The 17,579-nt window shown below is 46.4% G+C and overlaps 1 long non-coding RNA gene across 1 annotated transcript in view; it reads right to left on the bottom strand.

Moving 5' to 3' along the window:
* The window catches only part of LOC121542531, a 15,866-nt gene extending 4,067 nt beyond the window's left edge, over positions 1–11,799 (bottom strand). Inside the window, exons 1-2 of the long non-coding RNA XR_005995923.1 lie at positions 11,663–11,799; positions 11,076–11,130 (exon numbers count right to left, since the gene is read on the bottom strand). This is a non-coding gene — a long non-coding RNA (uncharacterized LOC121542531). The remainder of the gene's footprint in view (positions 1–11,075; positions 11,131–11,662) is intronic.
* Between the last annotated feature and the right edge of the window lie 5,780 nt (positions 11,800–17,579).

Here is a 17,579-nt window from a genome sequence, read left to right as displayed (position 1 = left end):
TCGCCCTCCAGGTTCCCTTGGAGAGTTCATCAATGAGCTTGACGCCTTGATAAGTTCCTTTCCTGAGGATGGCTCACCCTTCACAGTTTTGGGGGATTTCAACCTCCCTACGTCTACATTTGACTCATTTCTCTCTGCCTCCTTCTTTCCACTCCTCTCCTCTTTTGACCTCACCCTCTCACCATCCCCCCCTACTCACAAGGCAGGCAATACACTTGACTTCATCTTTACTAGATGTTGCTCTTCTACTAATCTCACTGCAACTCCCCTCCATGTCTCCGACCACTACTTTGTATCCTTTTCTCTCTCGCTCTCCTCCAACACTACTCACTCTGCCCCTACACAGATGGTAACGCGCCGCCGCAACCTTCGCTCTCTCTCTCCCACTACTCTCTCCTCTTCCATCCTATCATCTCTTCCCTCTGCTCAATCCTTCTCCCTCCAATCTCCTGATTCTGCCTCCTCAACCCTCCTCTCCTCCCTTTCTGCATCCTTTGACTCCCTGTGTCCCCCTATCCTCCCGGCCGGCTCGGTCCTCCCCTCCAGCTCCGTGGCTTGATGACTCATTGCGAGCTCACAGAACAGAGCTCCGGGCAGCTGAGCGGAAATGGAAGAAAACTAAACTCCCTGCCGACCTGGCATATTTTCACTCCCCTCCTCTCTACATTTTCTTCATCTGTTTCTGCTGCTAAGGCCACTTTCTACCACTCTAAATTCCAAGCATCTGCCTCTAACCCTAGGAAGCTCTTTGCCACATTCTCCTCACTGCTGAATCCTCCCCCCCCACCCCCTCCTCCCTCTCTGTGGATGACTTCGTCAACCACTTTGAAAAGAAGGTTGACGACATCCGATCCTCGTTTGTTATGTCTAATGACACTGCTGGTCCTGCTCACACTGCCCTACCCTATGCTTTGACTTCTTTCTCCCCTCTCTCTCCAGATAAAATCTTGCGACTAGTGACTGCAGGCCGCCCAACAACCTGCCCGCTTGACCCCATCCCCTCCTCTCTTCTCCAGACCATCTCCGGTGACCTTCTCCCCTACCTCACCTCGCTGATCAACTCATCCTTGACCGCTGGCTATGTCCCTTCCGTCTTCAAGAGAGCGAGAGTTGCTCCCCCTTCTCAAAAAACCAACACTCGATCCCACTGATGTCAACAACTACAGACCAGTATCCCTTCTTTCTTTTCTTTCCAAAACTATTGAGCGTGCCGTCTTTAGCCAACTCTCTTGCTATCTCTCTCAGAATGACCTTCTTGATCCAAACCAGTCAGGTTTCAGGACTGGTCATTCAACTGAGACTGCTCTTCTCTGTGTCACGGAGGCTCTCCGCACTGCTAAAGCTAACTCTCTCTCCTCTGCTCTTGTCCTTCTAGACCTGTCTGCTGCCTTTGATACTGTGAACCATCAGATCCTCCTCTCCACCCTCTCCGAGCTGGGCATCTCCGGCGCGGCTCACTCCTGGATTGCGTCCCTACCTGACCGGTCGCTCCTACCAAGTGGCGTGGCGAAAGCTGTCTCCGCACCACGTGCTCTCACCACTGGTGTCCCCCAGGGCTCAGTTCTAGGCCCTCTCCTTTTCTCCCTATACACCAAGTCACTTGGCTCTGTCATATCCTCACATGGCCTCTCCTATCATTGCTACGCTGACGATACAAAACTAATCTTCTCCTTTCCCCCTTCTGATAACCAGGTGGCGAATCGCATCTCTGCATGTCTGGCAGACATATCAGTATGGATGACGGATCACCACCTCAAGCTGAACCCTGGCAAGACGGAGCTGCTCTTCCTCCCGGGGAAGGACTGCCCGTTCCATGATCTCGCCATCACGGTTGACAACTCCGTTGTGTCCTCCTCCCAGAGTGCGAAGAGCCTTGGCGTGACCCTGGACAACACCCTGTCGTTCTCCGCTAACATAAAGGCGGTGACCCGATCCTGCAGGTTCATGCTCTACAACATTCGGAGAGTACGACCCTGCCTTACACAGGAAGCGGCACAGGTCCTAATCCAGGCACTTGTCATCTCCCGTCTGGATTACTGCAACTCGCTGTTGGCTGGGCTCCCTGCCTGTGCCATTAAACCCCTACAACTCATCCAGAATGCCGCAGCCCGTCTGGTGTTCAACCTTCCCAAGTTCTCTCACGTCACCCCCTCCTCCGCACACTCCACTGGCTTCCAGTTGAAGCTCACATCCGTTACAAGACCATGGTGCTTGCCTATGGAGCAGTGAGGGGAACGGCACCTCCGTACCTTCAGGCTCTGATCAGTCCCTACACCCAAACGAGGGCATTGCGTTCATCCACCTCTGGCCTGCTGGCTCCCTTCCTCTGCGGAAGCATAGTTCCCGCTCAGCCCAGTCAAAACTGTTCGCTGCTCTGGCACCCCAATGGTGGAACAAGCTCCCTCACGACGCCAGGACAGCGGAGTCACTCACCACCTTCCGGAGACATTTGAAACCCCACCTCTTTAAGGAATACCTGGGATAGGATAAAGTAATCCTTCTACCCCCCCAAAAAAAATCCCACTGGCTATAGGGTGAATGCACCAATTTGTAAGTCGCTCTGGATAAGAGCGTCTGCTAAATGACGTAAATGTAAAATGTATGTGTGTGTGTGTGGATGTGTGTGTGGTGTGTGTGTGTGTGTGTGTGTGTGTGTGTGTGTGTGTGTGTGTGTGTGTGTGTGTGTGTGTGTGTGTGTGTGTGTGTGTGTGTGTGTGTGTGTGTGTGTGTGTGTGTGTGTGTGTGTGTGTGTGTGTGTGTGTGTGTGTGTGAGAGTGTGTGCACTCTCCCTTAATCACCTCTCCTCTACCTTTCTGACTTCTGTTTCCCCGTACAAGCTGCACGCTCCTTCCTTCCTTTCTGACTCCTCTGTTTCCCCGTACAAGCTGCACGCTCCTTCCTTCCTTTCTGACTCCTCTGTTTCCCCGTACAAGCTGCACGCTCCTTCCTTCCTTTCTGACTCCTCTGTTTCCCCGTACAAGCTGCACGCTCCTTCCTTTCTAGCAGTTCAGTTGATGGTGGTGATGCCCTATCCTTCCATTGGGTGTGATACGATGAAGTAATTGCTCTTTGTTATTATATACTGTATGGAGAAATAGAAATCCTAAATGTTTATGTATACAGTATATGCGGTGGCCTACGTTATATCCCTTTGATATCCATGTGATGTTTGCTCATGCTCATTTCTCCTTTATGTCTATCCTGGCAGTCTCCTCAGCTGGATGTTGGATGTTAAGCCTATTCCCCGGAGTCACCAGAGGGGTATCCTATGGAGCAAGCTAGATCTGGGTCTTCTAAAGCTAGCCAGCTTCAGTTAGCTTCACATTCCAGGTCAGGCTTCATCTGTACTACGACGGTGGATATTGCTCGTCCGCCTGACCCCTAACTCTAGCAGGCTTGTAACTGCGCGTGCATTGTCGCACATGGCTTTAGTCGAACGGCCAACTCTTCATTGAGACGATGCTGAAACATCAATCCATGGGCGAGTCAGTGACACATTTTCATTTGTGCTGAAATCTAAATGAAAGGGCTTTTAGAAGTCTTTAATTTGTTACTTATCATTAATACCGACTTTGGTTTTGTGGTTCTTTCATTACTAAACGTGTAATACATATTTTAACATTACTATTTTAAAACACAAAACATTTGATGAATACAATATTTAATTAACCATCTTCCTCAAATGAGGGGGATGATGCAATCTTTGCAAGCGGGAGGGAATCTGCTTTCATTGGTCCTCAACTCATTGCTCAGTCATTTTATTCAGGTTATGTGGAATTAGCAGATTAGTTCTGGAGGATTCGTGGCCATAAAAATTACCTGGCTAAAAGGTGAGCCACTTTCGTATGTGTCACGACTCCCTCCGAAGCTGCCTCCTCTCCTTGTTCGGGCAGGCTTCGGCGTTCGTCGTCACCGGCCTTCTAGCCACTGCCGCTCCTCATCTCATCATTCCATTTGTTTTGTCTTGTCTATTACACACACCTGGTTCATTTCCCCTCATCAGTACCTGTATAAGTGTTCCCTCTGCCCCCCTTGTCCTTGTGGGTGATTGTTTATTGTGAGGAGATAGTAGCTCGGTTGAGCTCAGTGTATTTTGTATTACCGGGGTATTTTCCCTGTGTGCCTGTTTGTTCCATTGCGCCGGTTTTGCTCACTGGACTGGTTAACGCTGTATTACGAAATAAACTCTGTATACTGTGATTTACCCTCCTGCGCCTGACTCCTTCAAATCACGCATCACAGTATGACTGGTTATCCCGAGTTGATCTCAAGAGTTGATCAACATTACCTCTCTAACTCCTCAACCTGCCTGGTAGGATAACCCTCTGGGATCAACGTTACCTCCCTAACTCCTCAACCTGCCTGGTAGGATAACCCTCTGGGATCAACGTTACCTCTCTAACTCCTCAACCTGCCTGGTAGGATAACCCTCTGGGATCAACGTTACCTCTCTAACTCCTCAACCTGCCTGGTAGGATAACCCTCTGGGATCAACGTTACTTCTCTAACTCCTCAACCTGCCTGGTAGGATAACCCTCTGGGATCAACGTTACCTCTCTAACTCCTCAACCTGCCTGGTAGGATAACCCTCTGGGATCAACGTTACCTCTCTAACTCCTCAACCTGCCTGGTAGGATAACCCTCTGGGATCAACGTTACCTCTCTAACTCCTCAACCTGCCTGGTAGGATAACCCTCTGGGATCAACGTTACCTCTCTAACTCCTCAACCTGCCTGGTAGGATAACCCTCTGGGATCAACATTACCTCTCTAACTCCTCAACCTGCCTGGTAGGATAACCCTCTGGGATCAACGTTATCTCTCTAACTCCTCAACCTGCCTGGTAGGATAACCCTCGGGAGATCAACATTACCTCTCTAACTCCTCAACCTGCCTGGTAGGATAACCCTGTGGGATCAACGTTACCTCTCTAACTCCTCAACCTGCCTGGTAGGATAACCCTCTGGGATCAACGTTACCTCTCTAACTCCTCAACCTGCCTGGTAGGATAACCCTCTGGGATCAACGTTACCTCTCTAACTCCTCAACCTGCCTGGTAGGATAACCCTCTGGGATCAACGTTACCTCTCTAACTCCTCAACCTGCCTGGTAGGATAACCCTCTGGGATCAACGTTACCTCTCTAACTCCTCAACCTGCCTGGTAGGATAACCCTGTGTGATCAACGTTACCTCTCTAACTCCTCAACCTGCCTGGTAGGATAACCCTCTGGGATCAACGTTACCTCTCTAACTCCTCAACCTGCCTGGTAGGATAACCCTGTGGGATCAACGTTACCTCTCTAACTCCTCAACCTGCCTGGTAGGATAACCCTCTGGGATCAACGTTACCTCTCTAACTCCTCAACCTGCCTGGTAGGATAACCCTGTGGGATCAACGTTACCTCTCTAACTCCTCAACCTGCCTGGTAGGATAACCCTGTGGGATCAACGTTACCTCTCTAACTCCTCAACCTGCCTGGTAGGATAACCCTCTGGGATCAACGTTACCTCTCTAACTCCTCAACCTGCCTGGTAGGATAACCCTGTGGGATCAACGTTACCTCTCTAACTCCTCAACCTGCCTGGTAGGATAACCCTCTGGGATCAACGTTACCTCTCTAACTCCTCAACCTGCCTGGTAGGATAACCCTCTGTGATCAACGTTACCTCTCTAACTCCTCAACCTGCCTGGTAGGATAACCCTCTGGGATCAACGTTACCTCTCTAACTCCTCAACCTGCCTGGTAGGATAACCCTCTGGGATCAACGTTACCTCTCTAACTCCTCAACCTGCCTGATAGGATAACCCTCTGGGATCAACGTTACCTCTCTAACTCCTCAACCTGCCTGGTAGGATAACCCTGTGTGATCAACGTTACCTCTCTAACTCCTCAACCTGCCTGGTAGGATAACCCTCTGGGATCAATGTTACCTCTCTAACTCCTCAACCTGCCTGGTAGGATAACCCTCTGGGATCAACATTACCTCTCTAACTCCTCAACCTGCCTGGTAGGATAACCCTCTGGGACTACTTTGTCTGCTCCTCTGTTATGTGTTCCTAATGTTTCCATTCTGTATCTCCCTTTCAGAAACATCCTTGTTCTCCACGTCCTTGTTCTCCACGTCCTGGTTCTCCATATCCATGTTCTCCACACCCTTGTTCTCCAAATCCTGGTTCTCCAAATCCTGGTTCTCTACATCCTGGTTCTCCACATCCTTGTTCTCTACATCCTGGTTCTTCACATCCTGGTTCTCTACATCCTGGTTCTCCACATCCTGGTTCTCCACATCCTTGTTGTCCACATCCTTGTCCTCCACATCCTTGTCCTCCACATCCTGGTTCTCTACATCCTGGTTCTCCACATCCTTGTTCTCCACATCCTTGTTCTCCACATCCTTGTCCTCCACATCCTGGTTCTCTACATCCTGGTTCTCCACATCCTTGTTCTTCTAATCCTTGTCCTCCACATCCTTGTCCTCCACATCCTGGTTCTCTACATCCTTGTTCTCCACATCCATGTTATCTACATCTCCACATCCTTGTTCTCCACATCCTTGTCCTCCACATCCTGGTTCTCTACATCCTGGTTCTCCATATCCTTGTTCTTCACATCCTTGTACTCCACATCCTTGTCCTCCACATCCTGGTTCTCTACATCCTTGTTCTCCACATCCATGTTCTCCACATCCTTGTTATCTACATCTCCACATCCTTGTTCTCCACATCCTAGTTCTCCACATCCTGGTTCTCTACATTCTGGTTCTCCACATCCTTGTTCTCCACATCCTTGTTCTCCACATCCTTGTTCTCCACATCCTGGTTCTACACATCCTTGTTCTCCACGTCCTGGTTCTCCACAACCTTGTCCTCCACGTCCTGATTATCCACCTCCTTGTTCTCCAGGTCCTGGTTCTCCACATCCATGTTCTCCACATCCTTGTTCTCCACATCCTGGTTCTCCACATCCTTGTTCTCCACATCCTGGTTCTCCACATCCTTGTTCTCTACATCCTGGTTCTCCACATCCTTGTTCTCCACATCCTTGTTCTCCACGTCCTTGTTCTCCACATCCTTGTCCTCCACATCCTGGTTCTCCACATCCTGGTTCTCTAAATCCTAGTTCTCCATATCCTTGTTCTTCACATCCTTGTCCTCCACATCCTTGTCCTCCACATCCTGGTGCTCTACATCCTTGTTCTCCACATCCATGTTCTCCACATCCTTGTTATCTACATCTCCACATCCTTGTTCTCCACATCCTGGTTCTCCACATCCTGGTTCTCTACATTCTGGTTCTCCACATCCTTGTTCTCCACATCCTGGTTCTACACATCCTGGTTCTACACATCCTTGTTCTCCACATCCTGGTTCTCCACATCCTTGTCCTCCACGTCCTGATTCTCCACCTCCTTGTTCTCCAGGTCCTGGTTCTCCACATCCATGTTCTCCACATCCTTGTTCTCCACATCCTGGTTCTCCACATCCTTGTTCTCCACATCCTGGTTCACCACATCCTTGTTCTCTACATCCTGGTTCTCCACATCCTTGTTCTCCACATCCTTGTTCTCCACGTCCTTGTTCTCCACATCCTTGTCCTCCACGTCCTGGTTCTCCACATCCTGGTTCTCCACATCCTTGTTCTCCACATCCTTATTCTCCACATCCTTGTTCTCTACATCCTTGTTCTCAACATCCTGGTTCTCCACATACTTGTTCTCCACACCCTGGTTCTCCACATCTCAACATCCTTGTTCTCCACGTCCTTGTTCTCCACATCCTTGTTGATTGCATTCTGACCGATGCGCCATGATGGCAGCAACAGTCCTGAATCTAGCTCACAGTCCATGATGGCAGCAACAGTCCTGAACCTAGCTTACAGTCCATGATGGCAGCAACAGTCCTGAACCTAGCTCACAGTCCATGATGGCAGCAACAGTCCTAAACCTAGCTTACAGTCCATGATGGCAGCAACAGTCCTGAACCTAGCTTACAGTCCATGGTGGCAGCAACAATCCTGAACCAAGCTCACAGTCCATGATGGCAGCAACAGTCCTGAACCTAGCTTACAGTCCATGGTGGCAGCAACAGTCCTGAACCTAGCTCACAGTCCATGATGGCAGCAACAGTCCTGAACCAAGCTCACAGTCCATGATGGCAGCAACAGTCCTGAACCTAGCTTAGTCCATGATTGCAGCAACAGTCCTGAACCAAGCTCACAGTCCATGATGGCAGCAACAGTCCTGAACCAAGCTCACAGTCCATGATGGCAGCAACAGTCCTGAACCAAGCTCACAGTCCATGATTGCAGCAACAGTCCTGAACCAAGCTCACAGTCCATGATGGCAGCAACAGTCCTGAACCTAGCTCACAGTCCATGATGGCAGCAATAGTCCTGAACCTAGCTCACAGTCCATGATGGCAGCAACAGTCCTGAACCTAGTTTACAGTCCATGATGGCAGCAAGAGTCCTGAACCAAGCTCACAGTCCATGATGGCAGCAACAGTCCTGAACCTAGCTTAGTCCATGATTGCAGCAACAGTCCTGTACCTAGCTCACAGTCCATGATGGCAGCAACAGTCCTGAACCTAGCTCACAGTCCATGATGGCAGCAACAGTCCTGAACCTAGTTTACAGTCCATGATGGCAACAACAGTCCTGAACCTAGCTTACAGTCCATGATGGCAGCAACAGTCCTGAACCTAGCTTACAGTCCATGATGGCAACAACAGTCCTGAACCTAGCTTACAGTCCATGATGGCAGCAACAGTCCTGAACCTAGCTTACAGTCCATGATGGCAGCAACAGTCCTGAACCTAGCTTACAGTCCATGATGGCAGCAAGAGTCCTGAACCTAGCTTACAGTCCATGATGGCAGCAACAGTCCTGAACCTAGCTTACAGTCCATGATGGCAGCAACAGTCCTGAACCTAGCTCACAGTCCATGATGGCAACAACAGTCCTGAACCTAGCTCACAGTCTATGATAGCAGCAACAGTCCTGAACCTAGCTCACAGTCCATGATGGCAGCAACAGTCCTGAACCTAGCTTAGTCCATGATGGCAGCAACAGTCCTGAACCAAGCTCACAGTCCATGATGGCAGCAACCGTCCTGAACCTAGCTTACAGTCCATGATGGCAGCAACAATCCTGAACCTAGCTTACAGTCCATGATTGCAGCAACAGTCCTGAACCAAGCTCACAGTCCATGATGGCAACAACAGTCCTGAACCTAGCTTAGTCCATGATGGCAGCAACAGTCCTGAACCTAGCTTACAGTCCATGATGGCAGCAACAGTCCTGAACCTAGCTTACAGTCCATCCTAGCTCTACTTCCTCTTCAGTGTGGCAGACAGACCCACAGCAGGCTGTCTTTAGCCATAGCCAGGGTTCTGAGTGTTGTTTGAGGGCCTCTTTAATTGAACCAATCAGAGGAACATGGCAGTCGTGAGCGTGGCTCTCATATATAGATTGGCCTATTAAACCTTCACTAGTCATGATTACAACAGAAACCATGCAGTGGCTCTGCCCCAAATGGCACCCTATTCCCTATATAGTGCCCTACTTTTGGCCAGAGCACAATAGGCCCTATGGACCCTGGTCAAAAGTGGTGCACTATATAGGGAATAGGGTGCCATTTGGGACAAAGCCTGTGCTGATTGTAAATAAAAACCCTTGGCTCTGGACAAGGTGGCCACGGACGAGTGACGTCAGTGTTTCCACCGCTCGGTGTGTGGTAAGATATATATCTGACCACAAGGCTCTTCGCGGCCAACAATGGTTGATTAAAGATGTATTCCAGATTAAAGATGTATTGAAGGAGGCTGATTATGATCATACATTAATAATTCATAGTCACTGATCCGCCAACAAAGTGATTATTCACAAACCACAAAGGAGGTGACTAAACACTGCCATTCACCTCGCTAAGCTGAATTTTCTCAAACAGCACTGACCACGTTTACATGCACACCAATATCCTGTTATTATTCGGGATACTCAAGTATTCTGTTTTCGAGTTGACGCATACAAACATCATATCCCATTTACAATAACCCCAAAAAGCTTCGATCCCGGTTATGAGATACCCGAATAAGATTCCTGGGATATGCTAATCTTAGACGGGATACATTTTATCCCGTTTCGTTTACTGTTGTTTTTCGTGGTCTGCACAGGCTCAGTTTCACAGATCGTGGGTGTTCTGTGATGACGTTTTCATCTGATTGTCAAACAAATCACTTCAGAAAGTAGGCTACCTGGCGGATCGATCCACCATAATTCCATAATAATTGATTTTGCTGATACTCCATACTGGACCGTATAGCCTAGACTACTGGCTACTTTCACACCTAATTTAGACGAGTTTCTGCTTCTTATTTCCGACATTTGCTAGGCCATATTATATAATATCTGACATTTGGCAGGCCATATTATAATGTCGGACATTTGGTAGGCCATTTGTTTGTCAACTATAGTTAGATACATGCAGCTTCTACGTTACACCTTTCTTAGCTGATTTTTCTCAAACGGGTACCCAGAGGACAGCGCTTCTCAAACAGGCACCCAGAGGCCAGGGCTTCTCAAACAGGCACCCAGAGGCCAGGGCTTCTCAAACGGGCACTCAGAGGACAGGGCTTCTCAAACAGGCACCCAGAGGCCAGGGCTTCTCAAACAGGCACCCAGAGGCCAGGGCTTCTCAAACGGGCACCCAGAGGACAGGGCTTCTCAAACAGGCACCCAGAGGCCAGGGCTTCTCAAACAGGCACCCAGAGGACAGGGCTTCTCAAACAGGCACCCAGAGGACAGGGCTTATCAAACAGGCACCCAGAGGCCAGGGCTTCTCAAACAGGCACCCAAAGGCCAGAGCTTCTCAAACAGGCACCCATAGGACAGGGCTTCTCAAACAGGCACCCAGAAGACAGGGCTTCTTGTGAGTGAATGTTGACATGCAAAACATGTTTCCTTTTGAAGGCCAAATGTCATGGCCAGCAAGCCAGGACCAGTAAAAGACATGATCTAGTGAGTTTCTCCTGGTAAAGTGATGTGAATGGAAGATATTGTAACAAGTCATCTTACCTGCCCTGAAATAGTTTGAAGCATCTTTTTCTTTCTGGATCCTATCTGTGAGTAACTGCAATTACAATGGAGTGGCAAAGTTATACACACACACTGCAATTATCTGTGGTATAATTGGTTAATTGTTCAGAAATTTAACTGAATATGTGTCTAGGAGGAGTGTGGTCCAAATGCCACAATGCCATCTCTACAAATCTAAGTAATTGCAATTACAATGGAGTGACAGTTATCATGTAAAACCTTTCAGTGATAAAATACGAGGATACATTACTAAGAATATATTATATAAGGAGTGTGGATCAAATGCCATCTCTACAAACCCTTTAACAAAAGGCTGCTTTACAGATAAATAATTATAGTAGGTACAGTACATATTTAGGGAACACCGTCCAATTGTAACAGTTCAACTTAGGGTTATCACTATTTTACGCAACATCAGTAACGTGAGCTCAACTTGACTATGAAATGTGAACATCACAGACAGCGAGTCTGTCATTCAGTATCAATGAACATCAATGAATCATTCAATAATCTACATTAACTAATACAACAGACAATTATTACACACACATAATTATCTTACTCACTCCAATTTCTTGAATTTCTCTCTCCCGGCAGCGACATATTGTTCCCCGCTCTGCAGGTGGTCCAGGCAGGCCACCCGATGCCCCATTTTAGGGGTGTAGATGTTCCGAACCGCTCCGAACGGAGCCTGCACACCCCCCGTCACATCTCGAAGAAAAGTGTCAAAATTGGACACTCTCTTTTGGGTTACCACTAACCGGCGAGCCTCGTAAAAGGGATCTCCATTTCGATACACGAAAATGTTCTTCACGACAGGTTGGGATAGAAAATTGGGCTTTTCAGAGTTCATGACGATTGTGGTCAAAGTATCCAAGGCTATGCTAGATAATTTCCCCACGCATATACAAATGTATTTGAGATCCGATTTCAGCGTAGTAAACCCCAATGTTACAGGATAGGACGGTCGTCATTATCGATACGCCATAAAATTATATTTTAGGGCAATTCAGTCCACATTTTCAAATGAGCATCTTCAACTTCACATAAAATAGTCCACTGCACAACCTGAACGATAGTTGGGCTACTTTGAAGTTCTTCAAGCGTGCATGTTATCCAGGTAAATACTTCCAGAGGTAACATTATTCTGAATGTGACGGGCGCGACATCATGCAGGGTCAGGGCGCGTGCTCCGTCATGCCCAGGTGACAATAGAAGTCTCGTGCGTATCATACCGTTTTCCTACGGCGTGTTCAGAGCGACCGTATCATGGGAAGGCAGGTGTTGAGCCGTTTCTATAGAAACGCACACACACACACACACAGTCACACAATTTGTCACTAACTGTAACGCCACAAGCAACAGGTGGGTTAATAACTAAATTTTAAAAAAGTGCATTGAATAGAAACGTTATGAATTCGGAATATGCCATAAGCACAACCTATAACTCTGTACAAAAAAAACGTGAAGAGGAGCAATTTACAACCAAAATCTATGGAACCTTAAAGGCCCAATGCAGCCGTTTATATCTCAATATCAAATAATTTCTGCTTAACAATTAAGTACCTTACTGCGAACGTTTTCAATTAAAATGGTCAAAAAGAAACAAATATCTTCTTTGCAAATAAGAACTTCTCAAGCAATAATTTTGCTAGGACTGTCTGGGAGTGGTCTGAGTGGTAATGGGAAAACTAAAACTAGCTGTTATTGCCAGAGAGATTTGGAATTTTCTTAACTAATTAGCCACACGGTGACGTCACCAGGTAATGTATTTCCAAACAGCTCTTACAATAAAAGGGCATTATCATAATTTTCTAAAGTTCACAGAATTATTCCAACCACATAGTGTGAAAGTAGATATAAAACACTACACTGGACCTTTAAACATTTGAACAGTAATTTAGTTTTAATGAGATCCTGTGTTGGATCCTGAAAGAAGAAGAAAAACATGTTTGTTTTGTAGACTATATGTTGTGTTGCATGACAACAGAGATTGTCACCTGGGCATAACGGAGCATGCGCCCTGACCCTGCATGTGCCTTTTATGAAGTCGCGCCCGTTACATTCAGAATAATGTTACCTGGAAGTATTTACCTGGATAACATGCACGCTTGAAGAACTTCGAAGTACCTTAACTTTCGTTCAGGTTGAAGATGCTCGAAGTTGCTCATTTGAAAATGTGGTGTACAAAACTGAAAGTAACAGACACAAACACTCAATTGAAGAACGGGAAGCATAGAAATAGCGCACATAGAACAGATCTACAGCTTCTTAGACCTGCTTTAAATGAGTGACAGATCTCTAACTCAGATTTCTATGTGAATTTGGTCGGATCGCCCAAAAAGTTACGTATTGCAGCTTTACACATCGAGGTTAGGTCACACCAAGACAGCAGAGGTGATTAATGCATACAAATGTATGCCATTTTGTTATTTCTAAACTAATGCCTAATTTCCATGGTTAATTTACAATGACATGATTTTACAATATTGGAAATTTTCAGGTAAAATCTTACATGTAGACATAGTAGCTATTTACTCCAAATCTATACAGCGTTTAAATCCTTTACAACTCTGAGAGATCCCTCAAACATCATAGCGACAGGATCACAGTGTGTTGTTACTGACAAGGCCACAAGATAGTGCAATAGTATTAGATGTTGAACCAGTCTTTCGCTCTCTCTCTCTCTCTCTCTCTCTCTCTCGCTCGCGCTCTCTCTCTCTCTCTCTCTCGCTCGCGCTCTCTCTCACTCTCTCTCTCTCTCGCTCTCTCTCTCTCTCTCTCTCTCTCTCTCTCTCTCTCTCTCTCTCTCTCTCTCTCTCTCTCTCTCTCTCTCTCTCTCTTCCCCCCTCTCTCTCTCTCTCTTTCCCCCTCTCTCTCTTTCCCCCCTCTCTCTCTCTTTCCCCATATCTCTCTCTCTCTCTCCCCTCTCTCTCTCTCTCTCTCTCTCTCTCCCCTCTCTCTCTCTCTCTCTCTCTCTCTCTCTCTCTCTCTCTCTCTCTCTCTCTCTCTCTCTCTCTCTCTCTCTCTCTCTCTCTCTCTCTCTCTCTCTCTCTCTCTCTCTCTCTCTCTCTCCCTCCCTCTCTCTCTCTCTTCCCCCCCCTCTCTCTCTCTCTCTTTCCCCCCTTTCTCTTTCCCCCTCTCTCTCTTTCCCCCCTCTCTCTCTCTTTCCCCATATCTCTCTCTCTCTCTCCCCTCTCTCTCTCACTCCCCCATCTCTCTCTCTCTCTCTCTCTCTCTCTCTCTCTCTCTCTCTCTCTCTCTCTCTCTCTCTCTCTCTCCCTCTCTCTCCCTCTCTCTCTCTCTCTCTCTCTCTCTCTCTCTCTCTCTCTCCCTCCCTCCCAGTCAGTACAGCCCCACTAGACACCAAAAAAAGAACAGAAAACGTGAACAGAACACCCTTTCTCAGTCCAACTTAGTCAGTCTTTAAAGGGCCAATCCACAGTTAAAACAATAACAACGCATAATCCCACCTCGATTTTTTTTTTTTTTTTAAAGCTGAATAGACAGAGCTATGGATGCAAGTACTGACCATCCATTATTTCAAAATTATAGTTTTAACCACGGTTTGAGACTATGCAGTGTTTGTTTACATTTAACAATGTTACAAACATTGGAATAAAACACGCTTATATTTTGAGGTTATGGTGTTGAACTAAGCTCACGAGTCATTCATAAGAATCAATGGGTATATATAATTAATTTATAAGTCCAAAAATGGCTACAGTAATGCTGTATAAAACCCAGCCAAGCTATCAAATAGCAACACCAATACACACCATGTGTTAATGAGGATACAGTCTGTCTCACCTTTGAACAATAAAAAACACATTTTTTTCATCCCTACTCTGCATGTGCATTTAGTTTTGTCTGCTGTTGCAAGACAGCATATTACACACATCTGTTGGTGTTTATTGGATGTAGTAATGGAAATTTGAATTTGAAACCCTATCCTAGAGGTGTTTATTGGATGTAGTAATGGCAGCAGTTAAACCCTATCCTAGAGGTGGTGTTTAGTGGATGTAGACTCAAAGTGCTGCGTAATTGTTCTTCCCTGACAACAGTGGAGAGAGAGGGAGAGAGGAAGAGAGAGAGAGGAAGAGGATGACAGATTACGATGACACAAACAGTCACAATCACAGTGTAATTTCCCAAGGTTTCCCGTCCATTCGTCGCGTGTGAAAATCCTCCTGATCCACTCCAAACACTGTTCTCTCATCCATAATCAGTTGGATGCATTGTGTAGTCAAATCAAATCAGTATAACCTGAAAATGACAAATCAATCAGGTGATTATTGTGTCTTCTACCCCCTCCTCCTCCTTCCCTACTTAAAAAACAAGATGCTTGTTGTCATGCTTTTTAAATCATCAATATTATCAATATTTCTTAAATGTTTTCAGGTGTTGTTATTGACCCCTCTACCAACAGCAGACAGATCATTTTCTGAGACATCCATATGGTTTGTATTGTGTTGTGTTGTTGTGTGGTGTGCTTTGTTGTGGTGTGCTGTGGTGGGGTATGGTATGGTATGGTATGGTGTGGTCTGGTGTACTTTGTTGTGGTGTGGTATGGTGTGGTGTGGTATGGTGTGGTATGGTGTGGTGTGGTATGGTGTGGTGTGGTATGGTGTGGGTGGTGTACTTTGTTGTGGTGTGGTGTGGTGTGGTGTGTTATGGTGTGGTGTGGTATCGTGTGGTGTACTTTGCTGTGGTGTGGTGTGGTGTGGTTTGGTATGGTATGGTGTGGTGTGGTATTGCGTGGTGTGGTGTGGTGTTGTGTGGTGTGGTGTGAAGTGTTGTACTTTGTTGTTGTGTGGTGTTGTATGGTGTGGTGTGGTGTGGTGTACTTTGATGTGGTATGGTGTGGTGTTGTGTGGTGTGGTGTGAAGTGTTGTACTTTGTTGTGGTGTGGTGTTGTATGGTGTGGTGTGGTGTGGTGTGGTGTACTTTGTTGTGTTGTAGTGTGGTGTGGTATGGTGTGGTGTACTTTGTTGTGGTGTGGTGGGGGGCCAGTATGAAAAAATATATATGTATGCACTCACTAACTGTAAGTCGCTCTGGATAAGAGCGTCTGCTAAATGACTAAAATGTAAAATGTAAAAATGTGGTATGATGTGGTGTGGTGTGGTATGGTGTGGTGTGGTGTGGTATAGTGTGGTATGGTGTGGTGTACTTTGTTGTGGTGTGGTGTGATGTACTTTGTTGTGGTGTGGTGTGGTATGGTGTGGTGTGGTGTGGTGTGGTGTGGTGTGGTGTGGTGTGGTGTGTTATGGTGTGGTGTACTTTGTTGTGGTGTGGTGTGGTGTGGTGTACTTTGTTGTGGTGTGGTGTGGTGTGGTGTGTTATGGTGTGGTGTACTTTGTTGTGGTGTGGTGTGGTGTGGTGTACTTTGTTGTGGTGTGGTGTGGTTTGGTGTGATGTGGTGTGCTTTGTTGTGGTGTGGTATGGTGTGGTATGGTGTGGTATGGTGTGGTGTTGTGTGGTGTGGTGTACTTTTATATGGTGTGGTGTGGTATGGTGTGGTGTGGTGTACTTTGTTGTGGTGTGGTATGGTGTGGTGTGGTATGGTGTGGTATGGTGTGGTGTGGTGTGGTATGGTGTGGTGTGGTGTACTTTGTTTTGTTTTGTTTTGTTTTGTTGTGGTGTTGTGTTGTGTTGTATTGTATTGCACTCCTCCCATAATGAACTGAGTGAATTCAGGACCATTCCAGATATCTGGAAAAGGCCAAACCAATTACCTTTATCGAGCTGTTGATGTTTTCCTTCTGGCAAACATGACTTTAATGTTTATCTTGTCTTAAAGAGAAAACATATTTCAGTTAGTCATTTTGTATTGATCAAACTCAATTGACTGTAGCCTGTGTTTGTCTGAAGAGTTGTTGAAGGGATGCAGGATAGTGTATTAATAGTCTGACTGTAAGGTCTAGAGTGGTTTATATTCCCTGTTGATTGGGTTGCGCTGTAGATAAAGGTATCTAGCCTAAATGTTGGCTACTGGCTTCTCTCTCTCTGTCTGTTGAAGTGGGGGTTTTATCAATCAAAAGCATACATTTGTCTGAAGTGAGTCCTGTCCTTAACATCCTAATATATTATTATATTATTGGTATATATTATATATTAAACAAACACATGGGGCTATTTTTCTTCCACTTGTCCTGGGGCCTTGTTAAGGTCAATGGCATCATGAACTTTACCCAGTGCCAGGACATTTTAGCCAAAAACCTGGTTGTCTCCGCCAGGAGGCTGAAACTTGGCCACAAGTAGATCTTCCAGCGAGACAATAACCCCAAGCACACGTCAAAATGGAAAGGTATTGAAAACAGGAGTGTCAATTATTTTGACCCCTTCCTTTTTGAGGAAAGAAATATTACTTGTTGAACAAAATCTCTTTCTCTGAGCAATTGTATTAGTGTAAAATAATCTAATAAAAAAAAAAATAGCACACAATATAGCTCAGTATTTAAATGATGTATTTTTATTTTA

This window comes from Coregonus clupeaformis, unplaced genomic scaffold (assembly GCF_020615455.1).
Source record: "Coregonus clupeaformis isolate EN_2021a unplaced genomic scaffold, ASM2061545v1 scaf0272, whole genome shotgun sequence".
NCBI classification, from domain to species: Eukaryota; Metazoa; Chordata; class Actinopteri; order Salmoniformes; family Salmonidae; genus Coregonus; species Coregonus clupeaformis.
The sequence above is the reverse complement of the archived record's forward strand: the minus strand, read 5'-3'. Positions and strand labels throughout refer to the sequence as shown.